The 15149-nt window shown below is 39.1% G+C and overlaps 1 protein-coding gene and 1 long non-coding RNA gene across 3 annotated transcripts in view; one reads left to right on the top strand and one right to left on the bottom strand.

Annotated features, from left to right (window-relative positions):
* Window positions 1-15149, top strand: part of tshz3b (teashirt zinc finger homeobox 3b) — a 74210-nt gene that overhangs the window by 19857 nt on the left and 39204 nt on the right. The window lies entirely within an intron of this gene.
* LOC138744908 (uncharacterized) overlaps window positions 1-15149 on the bottom strand; it is a 31540-nt gene that overhangs the window by 10880 nt on the left and 5511 nt on the right. The window contains exon 2 of the long non-coding RNA XR_011345859.1: window positions 13092-13169. This is a non-coding gene — a long non-coding RNA (uncharacterized lncRNA). The remainder of the gene's footprint in view (window positions 1-13091; window positions 13170-15149) is intronic.

The following is a 15149-nucleotide window of genomic DNA, read 5'->3' as shown; positions in this document are numbered from 1 at the left end:
GGGTGCTTATGCATTCCCTTCCTCTTTTACAAGCAACTGAATGTTTCAGCTACTTGGGAGCGACATTCTGCAGCATCAGGTGATCTTTACTGTCAAACCTTCACCTTTGACATTAACAAGGTATTAACTAGTTGTTCACCTGCTAGAGCAGTGAAAGCATGAAGGCATGGATGTGAATTTTGTTGCCCAAGAACCAGATATGCAATAACACCCTATTAGCAAATTAAAATTTTAAAGTTAAAGTGGATGTACGGTGGAATTATGCAACTGATCACAGTTATTACATAACTGCATCTGAAAATGAAGAAATCAAAACCCCTTATTATAGTTGGCCATCGTGAATGCTAAATGCCAAAGAGTTACCAGTGCTCTGCAGGGAAGCATGCTATAGTTAAAGATGCATAAAATATCAGCGGTGTATTTATGCATGTGCAATCAGCAGTGATTTGCACCATAATTATCTGGCCTAGGAATAAACATATTTTTGATATGTACCTGGGGAATAGACTATGTCAATGTTTGCCACACTTCTGTGGCATTTGGAGTCATTCATATGTTCCAGTAAATATGAAGTGGACATCAAATGTTGTGCGGCAGTGGCACTTCTCATGCTGTAGTCGAATCAAGTTAGAGCCCGAGACCAGAGGAGTTCATTCTCAATTTCGGGATGTTTCCTTGAAGAGATAAGGATGGCTAAGTTCTTGATTTTGAACGTTTTAAATGATCTGAGTTGACATCAAGTGAAGCATACGCACACCCAGGCTCTTGCTTTGGAGTCACTATTAAAAATGGGATGGATCTTCAAATGGGTGAAAGAGAAAACCATGCACTTTCTATAACCAGCAGCCAATTCACACATTGACTTTGTGTTGAGTTGGCAAGTTCTTAATGCGAGTGTGTTAAATGGGGCTTGGAAATGGGCCTCCTTGCTGATTCTCTATTGTTGATCTTCCAATTTTTGGCCACAGTCATGAATTTATTTTTCCCCTTTTGATTAAAGTTGCTCTTAATGAATGTTCCAGTTTATGTTTTGTGGAAATAGGGAGCAAAGAGCTGATGAACTTGTGAACAGAGTTGAGTTCTTAGATGCCCATTTTTAGATATACATTCAAGCACTTTTTTTTCAGTCGTCATTGTCTTAAGACCATGGCATTTGTGATAATCTTAGTTCATCCATAGGCAGACATTTATTGTGCATTTAGTCTGTTTTAGTCAGTGGTAAAATTTGTGGATATTGATCTAACTTCTAAAATGTATGATTCTGTTACATGATGATGGCTTCTGCTCATTAAGTTGAAAGCATCTTGGCTGGGGGAAACAAGACTGTTCACATGCTCCATTTTTATCATCGAGTGACCATTGTTTCTCACTGTACTTCACACTTTCAGTCAATCCTATTTGATACCGTTGGCCACGAATGGTTATTGGAGCAAAAGATAAGTGTTTGTAGCACAGTAGAAAAAGTTGGGATAATGGATTCTCTCCAATGATAGAATCAATTCAGTACTTCACTATTGTAGAGTAAAATGTGAGAAACGAAAAGGAGTTGGTGAATAGGGTGGAGAATGCACAGCTGATAGAGTTTACACTAGCCCTTTTCCCATTGGCTAACCATTAAATTGGCTGTTCAATTAACCAGTTCAAGAAGCCATTTTTGCCATTCACACTGGACCAACATTAACCAGTTCTCTGTGCCTTTTATACACACCACCCAGCATCCCAGAGCAGAGCTGTGCCTATCCTCCACTAATTGGACCCAGTGTACCCCCCTGTCCCCTTCACACTGGGCTAACTGGCACGCAGGTATCAGATCGCCCCAGCGATGATACACTCTCCCTAGGAGGACCATCCCTGGGGTGATCTGATGCCTGCGTGCCAATTTGCAAGCATTCACACTGACACGTTAACTGGTAGATTGGTAGTTAATTACTGGGATAAAGGGCCAGTGTGAATGGGGCAACAGCAAATGCAAAGATCTCCAGCTGGACTTCATCAGGGTATTGACATTCAGTTCTGAGTATCACACCTTGTAACAAAATTATGGCCCTAGAGTGTATATTGCAAAGATTCAACCGAATGGTACCAAGATTATTAAATCTTGATCCACACTTGCAGTAGACTGGCTTGTACTTTCTCAAGTATAGAAGATTAAAAGTTAATCAAGTTGGCTTGCTTAAGATGATTAAAAGATGTAATATACGGCAAGAAATTATTTCCTTTAGTTAGGAATCCAGAGCAAAGTTATATATCCTTTTAGCTTGGCTGTTCCAGGAAGTTGGGAAACATTTTATTGCACAAAGGGTTTTGATTTTCTGCAGCACTGGTGATGATTTTGAACCAAGGATGGTAAACTGACTGAAGACATGGACTGGTTAGACAGTGGAACAGGTTGGAAAGATGAAGGGCCCATCCCTACTCCTATCAATTAATGAAAATTCTTTACAAGCAGAAAATAAATTACATTTAGACTCAGCGCTTAAAGATGGACAAAATTTGTAAGTTATTCCTGAATAAGTCTTTGGTGTTTTAGATTTTTCAGGATGCTCATTTCCTGAAAGTCCTGCCAATTGTGTTTTGAGGGAGCAGGATGGCAAAGTTAAATGAAGTTGCAACAAGCTCCTTCTTCACCTTATCTTGATTTGCTGTTTTAACGTAATACTTTTTTAAAAAAAAGACCAGTAACTGATTGGAAGAGTGAATGGCAACCAAGGCAGTACACATATCTATATGCTTGGAGTAAGTAAAAAAACAGAAATTACAATCGTAAACCACTTAATTCTGCCATTACAATATGTGATAAAGATCAGGCTGCAGGGGAAAGAGAGCAATTATCCACTGTTCTCAATTCAGATGAAAACTTGGTAAAGGGAGCAGTGCAATTTTTAAACATCTTATTTGTGTTCCATGCATACATGTTAGGTGCACAATATAATGTTAGATGAGCCTTTTTGATTTTGAGTTGGCTCAAGCTGATGTGCTGGAGGACCGGAGATTTTAATTGGGTCATTTTCTCGTGACAGATTTAGTAACATGAAGACCAGTCCACAGTACTCATGGGATATCTGGCTGCCTGTCCAGCCTATTCACCTCAGCACTAGGGCCAGCTGCACTAGCTCTTCCATGCAAAACGCAGGAGAAGAGCAGCTACTGTGGACTGAATTTCTTCATGCAAGTTCCAGACAACCCTGTTTGTTAATTTCCTCATAGTCAGTGGGACCCTCACTAAATAAACCAGGCCCTGTTAACATGTGGTTGGTTAAATATCAGTATTAAGGTGCTATCACACTGAGATTCCAGTAAATTGGCATGTCAATGACCTGTGTTTAAAGCCGGGTCGGGTCAGATCGGAGTGTTCACACTGAACCAAGAAAAACCGGTTCAGTGCGACATTTGCACTGGAACTGATGCAAAACACATCAGTTCTGATACTACCTGCCTTGGTGTGTAAGTACCAGGATGAAAATACTGTGTTGGTTGTGTTCACCCAGGTAAAAAGGTGATGAAATACTGGCTTTCGGGGGCAGTGTAGAAACATCTTTTTTAGATTTCTAAGTTTTACCAATCTGGATCCTTTCCAGATCAGGGTAATTGGGGTGAACAAATAGAGTCAATGTGCCCCCTTCCCCACCCCGACCCTGGAATTAGGCAAATAGGAACTATTTGCCTGGATCTCTCTGTGATCTGAATTGGAGACCCTCACCAATAGTGATGGAGCTCTGTAAATATTATTCCAACCTGACTCCAAAAAAGTAAGAATTCTGCTTCTGTTATTGTGCTAAGTAGACTTGCTCCTTATAAAGACATGGTAACTTTGAAAAGAGATCACAGATGTGTCTGTGTACCAATGTAATTTGATTAAAGTACCAATTCTAGCATGGTGATTGAGAAGCATTGTGCCAGGAGGTTGAGGTTGTGACACTTCATCAACAGGCATTTGCTTGTTATAAGACAAGCTTCAGTGAAAACACATATATCTCGAATGTGCAAAACCTATTATTATGGAAATCAATTGCTCCCTTTGCACTGATTACAAATTTCAAACAATCAACTTTCCATTGATAATTGCATTTTTTTTTTGAAAAGCATCCTTGATGGATATTAACAATAAGGAGCTCACTTGCTTTTAATGTTCTTCATGAAAATTATGCAATACCGACAAAACATAAACCTAAGTAAATGTACATTAATGCTCTTGGCCTGGATTTTGTGGTCACCCGTAAAGCACTGGCCCTTGTCATTGATTATGAAAAAACCAGAGAAAATTATCTAATAATGATCTCCCCATTGTCTACATTCTCGTTTTTGACACTGGTTGGTGTTAGGGATCAGATCTTAGTAAGCTCCTTGTCTCCAGGATGGCTGTTTAGCTAATAGACTGCAAACCATGAAATGAAAAAACAAAACTTTAAACATTTTAAAGAAAACAAAATTTAGAAAGAAACACTGAGACATTGATATAGAAGTTGAACTAAGTATTTTTTATTATTATCTTTTTTAAAAAGTCCCAAGTGTCTGTAAGGTCAGACACAGGATATTAATTATTGCTAAAGGATTTTTTTTTCATTTATGGGTGCACTGTTACCAAAGAAGTCACCATTTATTCACCACCTCTATTTACCGTTAAGAAGGTGGTGGCAAGGAGATTTTTGAATTGCTGCTGTCCTTCTTCTTTGGGTGCTGCCGTGATGGGGTTGGGAAGGGAGCTTGAAGATTTATACTGATATATAAAAGGGTCAGAATATTGTGTGACTTGCAGGGGAACTTACAAATGGTGGCTATTCCATGTGCCTGCAGCTCTTGTACTTTCACTTTGTCGAGCTTATAGATTTGAAATGTGCTGTTGAAGAAGCCTTGATGAATTGCTGTGGAGCATTTTCTGCATGGTACACACTGCATCCACAGGGTGCCATTGGAAGGGGAATTTGTCGGGTGATGTGCTCCAAATTCAGCTACGGTTTCTTCAGGGTGGCACTGAGCCTTCTGAGTGTGTTTGGAGTTGTACCAATCAGGAAAATTCTGACTTCAGATATGTGCTATGTACAAAAGGAAGAGAGTACATCACGATAGAATACCTGGTCAGTGGCCAAATATTTATTTAATTAGTTCCATTAGTTGCAATCTCTAGGAAGAATCATTGATAATAATGCTGTAGAAAATCAAGATAGTTTAACATATCTGGAGATGGCCTGACATATTATCTGGCATTTCTTGCCACATGTCTAGGTTTTGCCATGTGCAGGCATGGATTACTAAAGTGTGTGATATTTTTATAGAACAGAACATTGTTTAATTATTAGCAAACATTCCTATTTCTGACCTTGTAAAGGAAGGAAAGTCTTTGCTGAAGTAGTTGAAAATAGCTTGGTGCTCGCCGCAGCACTGAGAACTACTGCGGTAATGTTTGGGGCAGATCTGATTGATCCTCAGCAACCACAAACATCTTCCTTTATTCAAAGTATGACTGTAATCTATTTCCCCCTTGATTTCAAGCAATTTTATTTTAATATCATTAAATTACACGAGAATGTATTTTCTAGCCAGAGTAGAATAGACATACCTTTTGCATCAGCTTTCGGCAAATTATCCTAGCATGGCACAGTTAGGGAAGCAGTTAGCTATTACAGTGCCCACAACCTGGGTTTGAATCTGGTGCTGTCTGGAAGGAGTTTGTACGTTCTTCCCGTGTCTGCGTGGGTTTTCCCCGGGTGCTTCAGTTTCCTACCACCCTCCAAAATGTACAGGGTTGCAGGTTAATCAGGTGGCACAGGTTTAAATGACCGGAATTGGCTTCTACCGTGTTTTTTTTAAAAAAAATCCAGGGCATGCTAAGAAAGCCTTTGATCCTGGATTTCCACATTTAACTGTAAATCTAGAGGCTTCTTTTTATTTCAACATATAATGAAGCAAATGCTGTTAGTTTCATGCCCTTACAATGGGAAAACTAGGCCCATAAGACAGTCCTCTCAAATCCCAACTCATCAAAAAAATGTGGTTAGAATTTGCCATCATCTTAAATTCAAAATATGCTGTATAGTCATTTATATTTACATATTCATTTCCACAATGCTTTTTTCAGATTGAATTTCATCCACTGATAAAAATAAACAATTTAATTCAAACGTTTTAATTTTTGTTATCATTATAGACTATTGAATGTCACGATTATATTAAACTTTTAAGAGCACGCACATTGAGTTCCAGGTGACATTTAATGATTTTGTAATATTGTATGTTTCATGCATGTTGTACTTCTCTTTCAAATTTGCCAGCTAGGTGTAACTCGTATTGGATCAAACAGTGGAAGTGGAAAATAAAAATCTGAAATGCCAACTGTTTTACTCTCCACAGATTCTGCCAGAGCTGCTGAGTATTTCCCATCATTTTCATTTTAGATTTCCACCATCTGCAACTTCCTCTGGCTTTTTAAAAAATAATCCTTGTTACAGATAAAGATGTAGATGTTGAAACAGAATTGGAAACAATGGAAGAGCTCAACTACTCTGAGGAAAGGTCCCAGACCACCACCTTGCTCCTCCGATGATGCTTGACTGGCTGAGGTCTTCCAACAGTTCTGTTTCTGTTATTGCAGCTAATTATCATTTTCACCAGGATATGCAAAAACCTTTAAAATATTTGTCAATACTTATTTTACCATGTAAGCAAATTATTTTAGTTTGTAAATGCATTTGAAAACGAATTTAAGAAATCTATTGACTCAGAAATGCATTTTTACTTGGAAACAGTTATATTAGAACCGTACAGAGAACTTGCACCAATTTGTTCCATTGGTGCCAGAGGGCAATTTTTAACAGTGCTTGTTATGCAAACTTCCTGCTGGTAAGCTATCTTTAATGCAGTTGTGCACACTACCAAATGTTTTTGGCTCAACTGAGAATGAACCTATAGTATAGAACCACCTGCTGCTGTGGATCATTGGATAGTTCAGAGTTGCATCGTTTGAGGGGGACACATGAATGGGCACTCCAATTCCTAAGTGATGATATGCATGGCTTTCCTGAACAATGAAGAGAAATCCTGTCCATTCTTGCAACTGTGGTGTCTCCATTGGTATCTGCTCCAATAAATTCCCAATTAAAGGACAAACCGTGATGTAAACACACTGTTTTTAGTTTGTTTTTGTGCAATTGCCACAGTAGTTACAGCCAGTATGCACAGTGTGACAAATAATTTCACTGGTGCATATGTGCCATAAAGACATTTCTACATCTTGTCAAATGTGCATGTGATGCTTGGTTTCATAGGAATTTATTCAGCCAGAAGGTGGTATATCTATGGAATTTATTTCTCTGGCAGTGTGGAAGCAGAGTTTTAAGGAAGAGCCAAGTCAAGTCACTTTTATTTATCGTTCATACCATGCTTGCACGGTAAAGACGATTTAGCGTTTCTCCAGGAGCATATTTACATTAATATGTTAGAATAGAAGTTAAAATAGAGATATTAAAATATTAAGATGTATACACTAAAACTCCACAGTACTATCCATAATCCACATATATTCTGGGAATTCAGGAGCCTGATGGCTGGGGAAAAGAACTTGGCCAATCTAGACATAATGACCTGAGTGCTACGGTACCTCCTACCAGATAGCAGAAGGGAGAACAGTTTATGTGAGGTGTATGTAGAGTCCTTTGCAATGTTTATTGCCATTCGGCTGCATCGAGTGTTGTAGATGTACTTCATGGTAGGAAGAGAGACCATAATGATCTTTTCTGCTGACTTCACTATCCTCTGCAGGGTCTTGCGGTCTGAGGAGGTACAGCTTCCAGACCAGGCTCTCCATACATCTTCTGTAGAATGTAGTGAGGATGGATGGTGGGAGATTAACTTTCCTCAGCCTTCACAGGATGTATGGGCATTGCTGGGATTTCTTGGGTATGGACTTGGTGTTAAGGGGCCAGGTGAGATTCTCCACCAATTGCACTCTTATGACCTCAACGGTGATTTAGGGAGGTTATCAAAGGTTCAGGCATTGGGGCCGTGGAAAAATGGATTGTAGGGTCAATGACCATCTAGCAAATGTGCCGTGAAGCGTGGAAAGGGAACCCCTTGCATTGGAACTTGGTCTGACCATTCACTGCCACAGGATGTTCTGCCAGCCATCTTGGACCTCACCATGCTGCTGGATCTGGGAGGGGATATCGAGAATGTGGGTCTGGACCTGTGCATCCCCTACTCACCTAAATCCATTCACACACATGCTGTTCCAAATTGACTGAAAGGAACCATCATCATGAATAGCCAGAAAAAAAAATGATTGAATGGTGGGGCAGACTCGATGGGCTGAAAAGCCTATTTCTGCTCCTATGTTTTATGTCCATCATGTACCATAAAGACATGATCAATTTTACTTTACCATGCAGAATTGAAGCACATAATAAGCACGTGCTGTGCAATTGTGGTCTTTATTCAATTATGTTAAGTCAGCTAAATTAAGAAATGTAGAGTGGAGCTTGGATGGAAGATTACATGATGTATAAGGAATTGAATAAACGTATTACTTAATGCTATTGTAACCATTCCGATCTAGTTGAGGTTGAAAAGTATTTTAAATAATATGATTTGTAATTTTTTTTCTGGCCACAGAATACGTATCTACTTTGAACATACAATATGTCAACGTGATTTCATGTGCATAGAAATTTCAAACACAATTCTCAGATCTGCAGCATAACTGCATACCTAGAGCCCAAGCAAGAATACATCAGAGACACAAGAGAATGTAGGTTCTGAAATAGGGAGCAAAAGAAAAACAAATTGCTGGAGGAACTCAGCAGATTGAACATCATATGTGAGGGGACAGGGATTGTTGACATTTTGGGTCAAGACCCTGCTGATCAAATGATGACAATTCCTTTGTCCCCACAGATTCTGATCGACATACATCAGGGTATGTCTGTTTAGCATCTGTAGTCTTCAGGGTTGTGTAACACATGCAGGATGAACACTTTTTGAAAGGAAGTTGCATTTAGAATATTATACAAAATATTAAAGAGTGGATCCTTTTACTCCTGGTGATGTCCTCAATTTTCTATGCATTTTACACTAAGCAGTAAAAGCTATCCAAGACATCCATGGAAATAATGTCAGAGGTGAAATTGTCTCATCCCTGGAGTGTGATTGCATAAATGACAACTAGAATTTGGAAGAGAGAGAGGGAGATGGAAAGAGAGAGGGAGGGAGAGAGGGAGAGAGAGAGAGAGAGAAGGAGGGAGAGAGAGAGAGAGAGAGCGAGAGAGAGGGGGGGGGAGAGGGAGAGAGCGAGAGAGAGAGAGGGAGAGGGGAGAGAGGGGGAGAGAGAGGGGGGGAGAGAGGGGAGAGGGAGGGAGAGGAAGAGAGCGAGAGAGAGAGAGGGGAGAGGGAGAGAGGGGAGGGAGAGAGGGGGAGAGAGAGGGGGAGAGAGAGGGGGAGAGAGGAGAGGGGGAGAGAGAGGGGGAGAGAGAGGGGGAGAGAGTGTGTGTATTTGGAATTAATCAACAGAGGATTAATTATATGTGAAGAGCTGACATCCTTCAATCTGAGACCGACTATTTTAAACTAGTTTTTGAAATGTATGGAATCTCCACAGCAGAAAGAAAAGTTATTCCAGCAAAAAAAGTTGGAACAATGAAAATTTAGCCCTTCAAAGGACTTGTAGCATTCAGTCAGATGATGGGTAGTTTGTATCTATTTGTTTGTCCTTGATCTGTGTTCCATGACTAACCTTATCTAATATAAATCTTACTGAGTCTATCATGAAGATTCCAAATTACCTAACATTCAAACACTTTTGGTGCAGGGAGTATTTGTTTAAACTTGCATCCTGATTTCATTCCTAAATGGGCCAGATCTAATTTTAAGATTCAATCTCCTTCTCATATTTTGTTTGGATTCAGGATGATTTTTTTTTACCCCACTCTGGTTCTGCAGTACTCAGGTGACTGATGAAGCCAATGCTGGAACATTAGTCTCCTTCATAAAGTAGGAGGTTCTTGATGGGTGGGTGGGTAGGTATTTTTAATGCAGGGTTTCTGTGTGCTACTAATATAGAGAGTTCTCGATCCCATTCCAAATGCTCCTTCTCCTCTTTGGACTGTCAGACCAGAGAACAAGAAGACAGTGGAGTTGCTTTGAGACCATCCTTGATTCTTTACTCCTCTTCCCATGACAGAACTTGTCTTTTCAGGAGTTCTGTGTGGGACATTGGATTTACATTGATGCCTAGTGTGGTCAGGTGACTATAATGACAGCTTCAGTGCTGGGGATGGTAGCTTGGGAGGGGACACTGGTATGGCTCTCTTATTCATTCTGTAGATGTAATGGATTTTGTGAAGAATGTGTGCCTTATGGTGCATGGCTAAGGGCAAAGTACACCCCCCCCCCCACCTCACTGGACTGCACGACAATTCCACTAGTGCAATGCAGGAGCACAGCTGGAAGCCATAATGACGTGTTGCCACAGTGATAGAGGATCTTGGAGCATTTGTTGAATGCAGTACCATTCCGGGGCTATCGTGTTTCTGTTGATTTCAGAGAAACAAGGTAGTATCACTCTTTTCCAACAATAATAATACACCTGAATTTCTTTAATATAATATTGTACCACTGCAACCAGTTTTTTATTTTTGGCTTATGCCCAGACCAGTGCTGGAAACTGAGATTTCTCTAGGGACATTAAAGTAAGTCCTGGCATGAGCACTGGTATGGAATAGGAAGATCCAGCCTATTATCTTTCTAAATACGAATACACTACAGAGCAGTGGTGAAAGTATTTGTTTGCAATGTATTTTGATTAGTTAATTTGTTGACCTTTCAACAATCATCATACTCTTCCAAATTAATTTGTTGTTTAAAGTACTACAAACATGTTTTTGAAGTGCTGCTATGTTAAATATGACCAGGTATATTATTGCTGAAATTATTGTAGTTGGAAAGGAGTGGCCCGTTGAAAGAAATATAATACTGCATGGATTTGTCCTGTACCCAGCAAACCCCACAACCTCCTCCAGCAATACACTGACTGAAGGTTAGCGTTGAAAATATGCAAGCCCGTGTGTTTTTTGTGCGTTTCTCGGCCTCCTTTGTTTGCATTAGGCCATGTGCCACAAATGTATTGGAAGAGAGTTGTGGTAAGCTCTTCATTGTTGCTAACTTCAAAGAACAAAGGATGGTCCAATAATCTGATACCTGGTGATTCTATTAATTAATAGAGAATGGATTTAGAGTGAAGATAACTTGCAGAACTCTACATCTTTCTCCTGTTGCAGCCGGTTTTTCTACTTTTTAGTGAATAATAACATCTTACTCTCATTGATTGAGCTTTAGAATGGGGATGATGTCTTGGAACAGATGAAGCCAGAATTGCAATGTGTTATTGTGTTGACAGCAGGATACCATTCCATCCATTTATCTAGACATGTTCTGCCAGAAGTTACTGGTGTGGTTTAGATAAGGCTAATTCTAACATTTTTTTTACACCAAAATATTTGTGCCTAATGCTTTCATAGAGATTGCTTTTCCAAATGGTTAAGAAACAGCAGTGCAAGGAAAGTATGGGGAAAAAAAGTGAGAGATGTTATAGCCTTTGCTGGATGCAGCAAAGCCACACGTGGCATTGCAATCCCATTGACTTCACAAAACAAAATGATACCACACATTTCCAACTATGATAATATCACTGATTGATTTCTGTTCAAAGGATAATTTGTGGAAATTTGTAAGAAACTTCTTTTCTCATCTCTGTTACAAAGGAGTAGTCTGATGTCTGGAAAAGCTTTGAACTAATAAAAAAAAGACTTCAAATGAAGACATTTATGGAATTGTACTCCATTTTCTTGTTTGAGTTTTTCTCTGCTGCTTTGGGTTGTGCATGCACTCAGCAAATCTCAAACTCATTGAGCAGTAAGTGATTTGGTGCTTGAGAAGCCAAGATAAATAGGTTAGACCATAACCGATGAGTTCTAAAATGTTTAAGGAAAGTGCCTTCTAAAATAACACAACTTTTTTTTACAAGATTACAAATAATAGGATGTTTTACCCAGTGTAGATTTTTAAAAATGATTTTATTACCATATATTTTGGCATATTAGTCAACTGGTGAATGTCAATCCCCATTTTTAGCCTCATTTTTAGGGTTTTATGGTATATCCGGTGTATAAGTTGACCTAATTTTTCTGGATTGACCAGCGTATAAGTCGACCCCAAAGATCACGATGCCTGAGATACACCATTGATGGCCGTATACAATGAACCAAAAAAAATCGCATGGATTTATCTTCTGGCCGTTGGCTGAATGTGATTGCTATCATGGAGGGTCCATCAACACAATGCAACTCACGACGAAAGTATGAAGTGAGTTTTAAGTTGAAAGTGATAGAAATGGCCAAGGAAACCAACAACTGCGTGGTTGCAAGAAAATTTGATGTATATGAGAAGTTGGTAAGAGATTGGAGGAAGAAAGAAGAGACTTTAAGAAAATTATCAAAAAGGCAATGTTCATTGAGAAAAGGAATCACTCATTGGCCAGAGTTAGAAAATCACGTCACAGAATGGGTGCTTGAACAGAGGCAAGATTGCTACATAGTCACCTGAAATAAAATAAGAACATTTGCACTGTAGTTGGCCAAGTCGCATCCAGACCTCAGTAAAGATTTTGAGGCTACAGTAAGTTGGTGCAATGAACAGGAAAATTCTGGTACTACCACAAAAATCAAAAATTTTTGAAAACCTCATGAATTTTGACATGATAGGCAATAGAACAGTGGAATGGAAAGGTGTTAAAACTGTGCAAATCAGAAGTAAGGACCAGGTTTACTGTAGTGTTATCGTGCATGGCCGAAAGGAGGAAATTAGGACCTATGGTAATCTTCAAAGGCAAAATTAAACCAAAAATGAAATTCCCTGCAGGTATTTTTGTACATTTTGTACATGAAAAAGGATGGATGGATGAAAAAGGTGTATAACTATGGATAGACAATGTGTGGAACAGGTGGTCAGGCGGTTTATGCAGAGAATGGAGTTTGCTGGTCTGGGATATGTTTCATAGCCACTTAACTGAGAACACTAAAACTAGATTAGCACTACATAATACTTACATGGCGGTTATCCCGGGTGGTTTGACATCTCTATTGCAACCTTTCGATGTCTGCTTGAATAAACCATTCAAAGACCATCTGCGTGATGAATGGAATACATGGATGTCAAGTGCAGAAAATTTGTTTACAAAAGACGGGGAACTGCATGCTGCATCACTTGATGTGCTGTGTAACTTCATGCTCAAGGCATGGGACAAAATTAAAGTAGAGACTGTGATAAAATCATTTAAAAAGTGCAGTATCTCTTGTGCAATTAATGGCATGGAAGATGGTTTATTATGGGACACAGACAATGAAGCTGAAACCGCCTCATCAGATACAGACTGGGACCCATATGATGACTGTTTAAACAGTGAGAGTATGGATATGCTTACTGCCATCTTTGCTTCAGATGAGGATAGCGAGAATGATTTTGAAGGGTTCTAAATGTGTTGTGGTTGATAATGATTTTGAAGGGTGATAATTTTGTTGTTGTTTTCAATAAAAAATGAAAATCTGTCGCAATCAGATTTTGTTTTGGTTTTTCAAGAGTTGACTTATACACTGAATTGGCGCAGATTAGATTTTGAGCTGAATTTAAGGTCTCAAATGTATATCCAGTGTATGTCGACCCCCATTTTTTTGAGAGATTATTTTGGGTTTCATGACTTGACTTGTACACCAAAATATATGGTAATTAAAGTAATGGGATTATTTTGTGGGTGTGTTAGTTTCTAATTTTATGTGTCTAGTATCAATAGTGAACTGTTCCAAATCAAATACTAGAGTCATGCACAGAATAAAATTTACTTTGTTCTCCCTCTTTGACCTGTAGCTAAATGTGGCATTACCTTTCCACACAAATGATATTTTGGGCATGGTATTTAATAGGAATTGGATTCAGATTTCTCAAACATAGATCACAATTTTGACTCTTTAAATCTGGGTATCCCAGCCTGAATACACATGCACGCACGCACGCACGCGCACACACACACACAACACATACATACATACATACATATGTATGGATGGTTTACTGTAATTTATGGAGAGGGATGGTGACACAATTTGCATTACTGGTTCTCATAATACCTTTGGCATTTTAATAAGAGCTCTTTTCCTTATCTAAGACCATTCTTTCTGGTTGATTCTGGTTACAGGCTGTGAAGCAGCAGATCTCCATTTAGGTCAACTGATATCATTAGGTTTTACTCTTTTTGATAGAAATGGCATTACCTCCAATATTAAATATCTAAAAAAATCCTCCGATTTTGCATGAACACCTCTGAGACTAAGGGAGTGTTTGCCATGATAAACCATAAACAAATGAGGTGAGATACATGAACAGTGCCTTGGAGGATAAACCTAACCAGAAACAAATTTAACAGTATTGCATGTATTTTAAAATTGTGATCATGCTCGGCTATCCCTGAGATGAGGGAGGTAAGATGCACAACCTCAAGTTTAGAATTGCTGTCATGTTAAATCTGTGTAAGTGGATAAGCTGTTTTATACCTAATCATTTAAAATTAGGTAGAACCCCAACTGAATGCATTTGGAAGCTTGTGATACCAGGTAGAACAGATGTGCATGCAAAGGGCGCTGATTTAATAACTATTCCTTACAAATATGAATGCTCACATCAGCAAAATCAGAGGTGAAACCAAACACAACAATGTCAGTGATGAATTTGATGAGTTTGGGTTGCTTGTTTATTCTTTGAACAGGTTTTTGAACTTAGAACAGTACAACTCAGTAAAGGCCCTTTGGCCCTCGATGTTGTGCGAACCCATATATTCCTTAAAAAAAGTACTAAACCCACCCTACCCCATAACCCTCTCTTTTCCTTTCATCTATGTGCATGTCTAAGAGTCTCAGCCTCCACCACCATCCTTGGTTCGGCTTTCCAGGTACCCATAATTCTACTTAAAAAATCTTAACTCTGATGTCTCCCCCTAAATTTCCCTCTCTTCACTTTGAATCTGTGTCCTCTAGTGTTTGCTATTCCTGCCCTGGGAAACAAGTGTTGGCTGTCCACCCTATCTATGCCTTTCATAATCTTGTAGACCTCTATCA

The sequence above is a fragment of the Narcine bancroftii genome, chromosome 10, assembly GCF_036971445.1.
Source record: "Narcine bancroftii isolate sNarBan1 chromosome 10, sNarBan1.hap1, whole genome shotgun sequence".
Lineage (NCBI taxonomy): Eukaryota > Metazoa > Chordata > Chondrichthyes > Torpediniformes > Narcinidae > Narcine > Narcine bancroftii.
The sequence above is the reverse complement of the archived record's forward strand: the minus strand, read 5'-3'. Positions and strand labels throughout refer to the sequence as shown.